This window comes from Bubalus kerabau, chromosome 14 (genome assembly GCF_029407905.1).
Source record: "Bubalus kerabau isolate K-KA32 ecotype Philippines breed swamp buffalo chromosome 14, PCC_UOA_SB_1v2, whole genome shotgun sequence".
NCBI lineage: Eukaryota > Metazoa > Chordata > Mammalia > Artiodactyla > Bovidae > Bubalus > Bubalus kerabau.
The window spans coordinates 43,317,599-43,326,795 of record NC_073637.1 but is presented as its reverse complement, the minus strand read 5'-3'; the positions used below and the strand labels follow the sequence as shown (position 1 = coordinate 43,326,795).

General features: G+C 35.9%; 1 non-coding gene across 1 annotated transcript; it reads left to right on the top strand.

Moving 5' to 3' along the window:
• Positions 1 to 8,849: 8,849 nt before the first annotated feature.
• On the top strand, positions 8,850 to 8,954 carry LOC129627466 (U6 spliceosomal RNA). The gene has a single exon (XR_008702614.1). It is a non-coding gene; the product is annotated as a U6 spliceosomal RNA (small nuclear RNA).
• The last annotated feature ends 243 nt before the right edge of the window (positions 8,955 to 9,197 follow it).

The following is a 9,197-nucleotide window of genomic DNA, read 5'->3' as shown; positions in this document are numbered from 1 at the left end:
GAAGTGGCTTAGATTTCGAATAATCTATCCCACTTAAAACTGTTTCATTAAACTCTTTTTGATGTTCCTCAGTTGTGCTTCAGGTTTTGACAATATTTGAAAAACATGAGCTTTGGGAGATAGTCAATGATTTAATTTCTTAAGTGGAAATCACAGTTTTTGTGATTCAGTGGCAGAACAAAGCACAATCATGCCTGGACCTGGTCACAAAGGAAGCTCTTCCAGGATTCTAGTCTTTCTATTGTACTGATATATCCAGGTTCCCCCTGGAGGAGGGCGTGACAATGCTCTCCAGTATTTTTGCCTGGAGAATCCCATGGACAAAAGAGCCTGGTGGGCTATAGTCCACAGGGTCACAAAGAGTTGGATACAACTGAAGCTATGGAGCATGCACACATCCAGGTTCCAGTGATAAATTTGGACTATTGCATTATGTTTTACTATTCTCTTTAATGCTACTTTGATATATTCCTGGCACTGTTTTACTTTTAAAGGATGTTTACAATCCCTTGTGCCCTATGTAGCCTAAGTGACATGAGCTTATCTCTCCAAGGCATCTAGAATTAACCAGCTAGTTACACTTGTTTAAACCTAACAATTGAGTTTAATACTTCACTGCTTGATTTTTCTTATTTTCTTCCTTATTCCATCCTTCCTTCCTCCCTCAATTTCTTCTTTTCCTTCACAAAAACACACACAGAGTGACTTATCTCTGCCTTTAATAAACCCAGATTGGTAGTGTGGCTGGGAAACGACAGTTCAGGTTGACAGTATCTATTCCCGACTCCACTGGAAGGTGAGAGGAGCCGATCACATCTCTTCCCTCTCTCTACCTGACAGCTGTGGGCTCCTCCCCCTCTTCCTGCCAGTGCAGCATGCTGCTGGGAAGTTTGCTATATGGAAGGATCAGTTTTCAAGCACAGAAAGAATTTGTTTGCTTGTACACCTGTGCTCTAAAGGAAGTTTTCCTATTGCTCCTGCCAGTTGGATGACTTGCTGAATTCTTTAGCATATATAAAAATGCAAAGTGCCTGAAATGGGAATGAAATGATAACATGATTAGAATTCTCTCCTGGGGTCAGATGAGACAGATGGTTGCAGTAGGAGGATTTTCCTAGGTACAGCTTCCCTTGTCTAAGTTTGTTTCCTATTTGTTTCCCTTTCTGTGGAAACAATGCACATATTAAATATCATACAGGACACAAAGCACATTTTAAATAAAGAGGTGACAGGCTGAGACATGAATGTTAAAACTCCCATTGACTTAGTCTCAGGCACAAGCATTGGTAAAGGTCATTGATGTTGGGACCCCACATCTCTCCTGCAACCTCCTGCATTCAGGAAATCTCATTGAAAACAAATCATGTATGTATGTAGATGCAATCCCCAAACCAACTGAATTTGCTTTTTTCACTCATTCAAATAAAATAAGACTATATCATCATTTGTTTAAATTCTTTAAATGTCTTCTTACAAAGCTTAGAGCATATGTTCGTTTTGGGGTTTGGCCTCTGCCTGTCCCTCTGAATTCACTTCTCACCATTGTCCCATCTTATTCTGCTTTAACCACTTGGATTCCATGATAATAAGGAAGTTGATGGGGTCTAGAAAGAAGAATGAAAAAATGTTGGCTTTTAGGGTAAGAACCGCACTCCCTCCATCATAATGAGAAAAAGATATAGAGAGACAGATAGCAGAAAAACTAGGGAATTCTTCTTTAATGATGTATTTTTATGAGAGATACAAGGTATTAAGAAAAATTTTAGAAAGAAATTCAGATTTCACATTTTCTTGTAAAATGACCTGTGGAAATTAGTGCCATTCTATGCATCTAGATAAGGAAATGATGGTAACTAGAAACTAGTATGGCTTCACAAAGAGTAACAATTTGGGGCAAACTTTCTTTCTGGACAGTGTTATTAGATGAGAAGATTAGGGTATAGTGATAGCCTTTGACAAGGCTTCTTGTGATGAAAACCTTAATGCTATGATTATACATTTGACAGATTGGAAGCAATAAAAATGATTTTTCCCATAGCTGCCAACCATTAAGCAACCTGGAAAGAGGGATTTGGTTGTGTGTTACAGGGATTTATCCTCCTCTACTTTTTTTTTTTTTTTACAATGTATGAATAATTTGGATGAAAAATTCAAGACAATTTTATCAAACTGGTGGGTAACTTGAAACGGGAATGGAGAATGGATAGTTTGCATGCAAATTTCTTTTTTTAAATCATGGCAAGAACAAGCATGTGCTAGATTCTTGAAGTCTTTAATATGTTGTGTTTCCTTTTCTTTGAAACACTTTGAAGATTGAAATGAAATCCATGATTTTAATAAGACTAGGTTTGGGATGGGGCTGAATAATAATTCTGAATGACAGAGTGCATTGAAATGCATGACTGAGATTGCATGGTATGACCTGTTCATTCTAAAGGAGATCAGTCCTGGGTGTTCTTTGGAAGGAATGATGCTAAAGCTGAAACTCCAACACTTTGGCCACCTCATGCGAAGAACTGACTCATTGGAAAGGACTCTGATGCTGGGAGGGATTGAGGGCAGGAGGAGAAGGGGACAACAGAGGATGAGATGGCTGGATGGCATCACTGACTCGATGGACATGAGTTTGAGTGAACTCCAGGAGTTGGTGATGGACAGGGAGGCCTGGTGTGCTGCAGTCCATGGGGTTGCAAAGAGTTGGACACGACTGAGAGCACAGGGTAATGGCATCTCTCTAGTTCTAAACATGTTTGAAGGAAGGAAGAGATGGTTAAACATGTTTGAAGGAAGGAAGAGATGGTCATCATTACTTCCGTTCTACCTGAGAAGAAGGTTTCCTTGTCTCTGTCCCTCTTTTTATCCTGATTGTTTTTTTTTTTAATTTTATTTATTTATTTTTATTTTATTTTTGGCTGTGCTGAGTCTTTGTTGTCACACATGGGCTTTCTGTAGTTGCGATGGTCTTGGGCTGCTCTTTTGTTGCAATGCATGGGCTTCTTACTGTGGTGGCTTCTCTTGTTGCAGAAAACAGGCTTTAGGGCATGTGGGCTCACTTGTTGTGGCACATGGGCTTAGTTGACCCATGGCATGTGGAATCTTCCCAAAGCAGAGATCAAACCCGTGTTCCCCTCAATGGTAGGTGGACTCTTAACCTCTGAACTGCTAGGCAAATCCCCTGATTGCTTTTGGATTCATATTTCTAATCACTTCCTGATTCTCTCTTCTAATTTAATTCTATCCTGAAAGCCAGAAACAGCCAACATACGTACCAGATTTTCTCCACTTTTTAGATTATTTTTTCTCCTAATAGGTTATAACTTCTTGGCCAGAAAGAACGTGACATATTTGGTCTAAACATGAAAAAGTTGAGCTCATTTGCCACAAACAGACACTTGTAATTAAGTAATATATAAATGTGGAGTTTATGACTGTATTCGATTCAAAATGGAAGTTTCTATAAATGAACCTTATGCTGAGATGTTTGCGAGTCAGGTTCACCGCAAGAGGTAATATAGGAAACTTCTAAAGCCTCTGAATATTTTTGGTACATATGTTAATGTTTTAACTGTGCTTTTAACTGCTACCTATCTTTGACTTAAGAAGAACCAGAAGATGGGTATTTTGTTTATTTTAATATGTCAGATGACTAGTTTCTAGAAACCAACTGATGTTTACTTAGCTGCTTCCTCAGATCAAGGACTTTACTCTTTCTTGTTCATCTAACATAATGCTTAAACATGCTGAATTATAATCTGTGAAGAAAAAAACAGGGGCATTGTAGATTGTTCAAGGAAGAGTGAGACTTCATTTTAAGATGCATTTTATGGGAATGTGAGACCGCTCTCAATTACCATGGTTGAATGAATTAAATAGAATCTCAAAAACTGCAGAATTATTTGCTGAGAATTACAGAATTTGAGATGAAATTTTGGAGAATCTGATGGCTGTCAGTATGTCTTCTTGTCTGTTTTCCTTCTAAATTGTATTAATAGAATATAATTAAAAATTCCCTTCACATATTTTCAAATTTTACTCGTTAGAATTGTTATGGAATTAACATATGTTTCTCATAATGTATGGATTTGAGCAACTTTCCACATAGTATACTAAATTTTAGTAGAGACACAAAGTATATATACAAACTGGAAATGTACATCAGCATGTGATGGGTAAACAAATTATGGTATATAAGTATAATGGAATACTATTTGTCAATGAAAAGGACTAATAAATGCAATGACATGGGTGAAACGAAACAAAAATAGCTGAGTGAAAGAAGCCAGACATAGAAGTGTAAACACGGTATGATTTCATTTATATGAGTGTCTAGAACATGATCTTGATTATGCTGTTGGTTATACAGTGTCAAAATATATGTAACTGTATATTCAAAATTGGTGCAGTTTATTCTGTATAAATTATGCCTTGGTAAAGTTGATTTAAAAAACAAAATCCACAAAACAAAAAAAACAACCTTATGTATATGGATTTCTGATCATGCGGTCCACCATGAAAATGTGTAACATCTCTTTTTAAATCATCAATAAAAAAATTGTTAATTTGTTGAAAATAATTCCTTCTTAAGTACAAAAAGTGTTTGTGGCCTGCAGTTCTACCAGAGTTTAAAGTGGAGGTTACCTTGGAGAAATGTGAAGAGATAGCTAATCAAGCATCTTTCAGATCTGCATAAGGTACTTTCAAGGCCTGTGTTTTGTGTTGTGTTTGAGAATTTCTTGGGGAGAGACCTTCTGTTGTCAGGAAAATTCAAGATAAGCCAGGGGGGTGGGAGCATCTTTTATTTAAGAGGTCTGAGGGTAATAGAACTACCCCACATGAGCCAAGGGCAGGAGTGTGTTAATTGCCATGGGAAATAATTTAGAAGGATGAATGTAATAGGTCAAGTGGTCGAAATCAGTAGATAGGGTAGGTTTGTGGGACTCACAATGGAGCCTTGCCACATAATCTACAGTAGAGTCTGTAAATGTTTACAGCAGAGTTGGTGGCTTGACCCTGGGGTAACCCAGAGTAGAAAAGAAGTTAGAAAGGTGCAGGAATTGGACTACCAATGCCCAGTCCCCGGAAATTAGCTGACATTTTGCAAGGCTGAACAATGTCTGTATGCTTCCTACGTAAATCTGTAGAACTCACTTGGCTTTCTGGGTTACACATTTATACAATCTTAATTTTACAAAATAAATGTAAAATTAAAAAACTTATCTCAGTGCAACAATTTTAAAAAGGCTAATCATGTCAGAGTTGAAAAAGGGGAATAAAATGTTAAGGGCTGGCTTTCATTTGGGTGAAATCCACAGACTCCAAAAGTCTGTTGACTATTTTATTGTGGCTTGTGGGTAAATTCCATAATATCAAATGTGTGTGTCAATACATATTCTGAAGACAAAATCTGTTTGTGTGGGATGTTGTTTTGGAATAATCTGTTATGTTACACTGTCACTTGAGGTGGAGAAAAAATTGAGAATAAATTTAAGTAAACATTTCAAGTATAACTGTTAAAACTTTGTTTTATAAATGTTATATGCACTATTGTAAAGTTTTAAAATGGATACCTTTTGCTCTTTCACTATAATTCCATTTAGAGCTCTCTACTGCTAAATTTTTAAATACTTCTTTTCTTCATTCTAGAGGATAAATGAGACCAGTACAGGGGGGCAGAACAAAGAAAATCAGTTTTCTTGTAAGCAAAGATATTTTTTATACTACTTCATTAAATATAATCATTGCCATCCTAGCAAATATAAAATTAGAGGCAAAGAAAAAGATAATTTTGTTTTTTCCCTCAACTTAGTGTTTGTCCAAATATTGTAGAACTATATATTTTTTTCCCTGAATGGGTAAATAACTTTTATTAGCCTATAGTAATTGGCCTACTTGTTTGTTTTTGTTTTTAATATATAGATTAGCATGTGCATATTGCTGAATGGCTTTTGGAGCAATCTTTCAGATCTTTCAGTTGAGATCCATTGGTGGGTCAGAAATCAGTTCAGAAAACCTGCAGTAAGCATTTTTAAAAATGAAATAATAAAAATACCTAGAAACCAAAAGCATTAGCCATATGTGCATGTGGTGTGTGTATGTGTGTGTGTGTGTGTGTGTGTGTTGTGGGGTGAAACAGCAAAAAATATTTCTTAAATAGTTTGTAAAAACTATTTTAGAGAATTACCTAAAATGTGATAGCTGAAATAATTGAGCAACCTTCCTATGATGAAAGAGATAGTAAATGATAATTGAACTGAACACTCAGATTAACAAATTTGGTTACAGCAGGACCAAACAGGAAAATTGGATCCAAGATGGTTCTCCTATATTTTTTCTGGAGTCATTGGAAACCTCTTTTATTCCATAAATAGCTTAACCTAAAACACTAGATTCATATATTTTCAGAACATTTCAGAAATATAAATATCATCAAACCTCTGTGGGTTATATTTTGATGAAACATAAATATTTCAATACGCTGTTTTTCTTAGTTTTATACTTTGTATGGACAGGATTCATCAGAAAACATCTCTAATATCTCTTTTACAGATGGGTTTCCTGAACCAACCAAATCTAAAATGTATTCCATAAATATGTCACAATATTTTCTTTTTATAACACTTATCATTACCCTGAATTAGCTTGTATAATAAAAATATTTGTTTTCTTACTCATTTTCCTACCTAAAACCCAATCTAATAAAAACTAGTTTCCTAACTAAAACTCAATCTAAAACCCACCCATCCATCTTTCCACAATGTAAACTCCACAAAGGAAAGTCTTTGCCTCTCTTGTTCACTGCTTGCCTCAGAAAAGTGTCTGACACAAAGTCATTCTTCAATGAATACTTATTGGCTGTGGGTTAGTTGCTCAGTTGTCTCTGACTCTTGGCAACCCCATAGTGGGTAGCCCATCAGGCTCCTCCATCCAAGGGATTTTCCAGGCAAGAATACTGGAGTGGATTTCTGCTTCCTTCTCCAGAGGATCTTCCTGACCCAGGGATCGAACCCAGGTATCCTGCATTGCAGGCAAACTCTTTTCCATATGAGCCATGAGGGAAACCTATTGACTGAGTTACCAGTAAAACACTTATTGATTACATGACTGATTTAAGAAATGATGACAAAAGCTGCTTATTGCTTTATAAAAACTTTCTAAGAGTGGAAATCAGAACTTCTATAGCAATATACCATTCAAAATGTTTTTGAAGGGCCTGCTTTGTCTTCATAGACTTCATATTTTCTTTATGAGTAGGAGTGTTTGGATTCTAATCCTTGACTAACTTAGGGAATAATCAGGAAAAAAAACAAAAAACTTATTACCAACTCCAACCAGCAATCACATTTAAAACTGGAATCAACAATTTTTAAGAAGCAATGTAAATACAATTTGTAACTAAGGTGGCTATGTTACTATATCACTCTGTGTCCATCTGCTATTTAGGGGTCAATATGAGCCCATTGTGCATTAAAATCTGTAAAATATACTCCCAAGAATTCTTTTTTTCAGGCAGCAAATTAAGAGGAGTGGATGATAACTATCTCTATTATAGGCTGGGAAACTAATATATCCGCCTGAGTGCACTTATTTGAATGGAAAATAGGTGGATATAATGTATACTGAAAAGAAATATGATAAAGCCTTTACGTTAACAGGCAGCTGACCCTATGTTGAGGGTTAAGTATTTAATACTTCAAAACTAATATTATTGGGGATAAATTTTGCCTCTAAGTGGTAATTAAATTTAGTCCTCAAAAATTTGGAGAGGTAAGACATTTAAATTAATAGATGAGTTTTTCGCAAAACTGTAGCACTGAGACCACATTTGTTTTGTACCTACCCTATTTAAAATATTACTGCGATGAGAAAACCATTATTTGAAATACAGTATTTGGCAGATAGATACTGCAATATATATGTTACATCTCTCTAACATACCATTCAATCCTAAAGGAAATCACATCTGAATAATCATTAGAAGGACTGATACTGAAGCTGAAGCTCCAATACTTTGGCCACCTGATGGGAAGAGCTGACTCATTGGAAAAGATCCTGATGCTGGGAATGATTGAGGGGAGGAGGAGAAGGGGATGACAAAGGATGAGATGGTTGGATGGCATAACCGATTCAATGGACTTGAGATGGAGAAGGCTCTGGGAGTTAGTGACGGACAGGAAGTCCTGAAGTGCTGCAGTCCATGGCGTCGCAAAACGTTGGACACGACTGAGTGACTGAACTGAGCTGAACACATGCTAGCAAAGTAATGCCCAAAATTCTTGCCCACAGTAGTAGTAATAGTTTATAATAGTCATCTGAACTAAATTTGCCCATTCCAGTCCATTTTAGTTCACTGATTCTTAAAACGTCAATGTTCACTCTTGCTATCTCCTGTTTGATTACTTCCAATTTGCCTCGATTCATGGACCTAAAATTTCCAGGTTCCTATGCAGTCTTGTTCTTTACAGCATTGGACTTCTAAAACTAGGTACAATTAATAACTTTCAAGTTGAAATTCAGTTTATTTATATACATCCTCCACCAAGTTCTCATCAAGTACTTTGTTTGTTATGTTAGAGCAGATGTAGCAAATAGCAAAGAGGAAGTATGTCAAATCAAACAGTTTATTATTTGACCTTGTGGATAATCCAGAGAAGCATGTACAGTGTTTAAATTCTGAGGCTTAAGATAAATATTTCAGAAAGACTCTCTACTTTGTTGATTGGTAAAACGCACCACAGAATATCATTTCCTCACTATTTAGTTCGATGTAAAGAAATATGGAACTTTTTGAAAAGAATTGCTTGTCTGGTAAAGATGGAAGGTCTACTGAAATAGGCATTAAAAAATAGATTGTGCTAGCTTTGGCAGCACATATACTAAAATTGGAATGATGCAGAGAAGATTAACATGGCCCTGTACAAGATGACATGTGCATTTGTGAAGGATTCCATATTTTTGGTATATTTGTAGGTTGTTAAGAGAATTGATCTTTCTCATCACAATAAAATATTTTTTTTCATTTTTTGTAATGATGAGATTATGGATCTATATAAGATGATGTTAAACTTGTAGTACTCATATCATGATATATGTAAGTCAAATCATTATGCTATACACTTTAGACTTATACAGTGCTGTACATCCAGTGCATCTCAATGAAACTGGAAAAAAATAGATTATGCCATTAAAGCATGAAATTG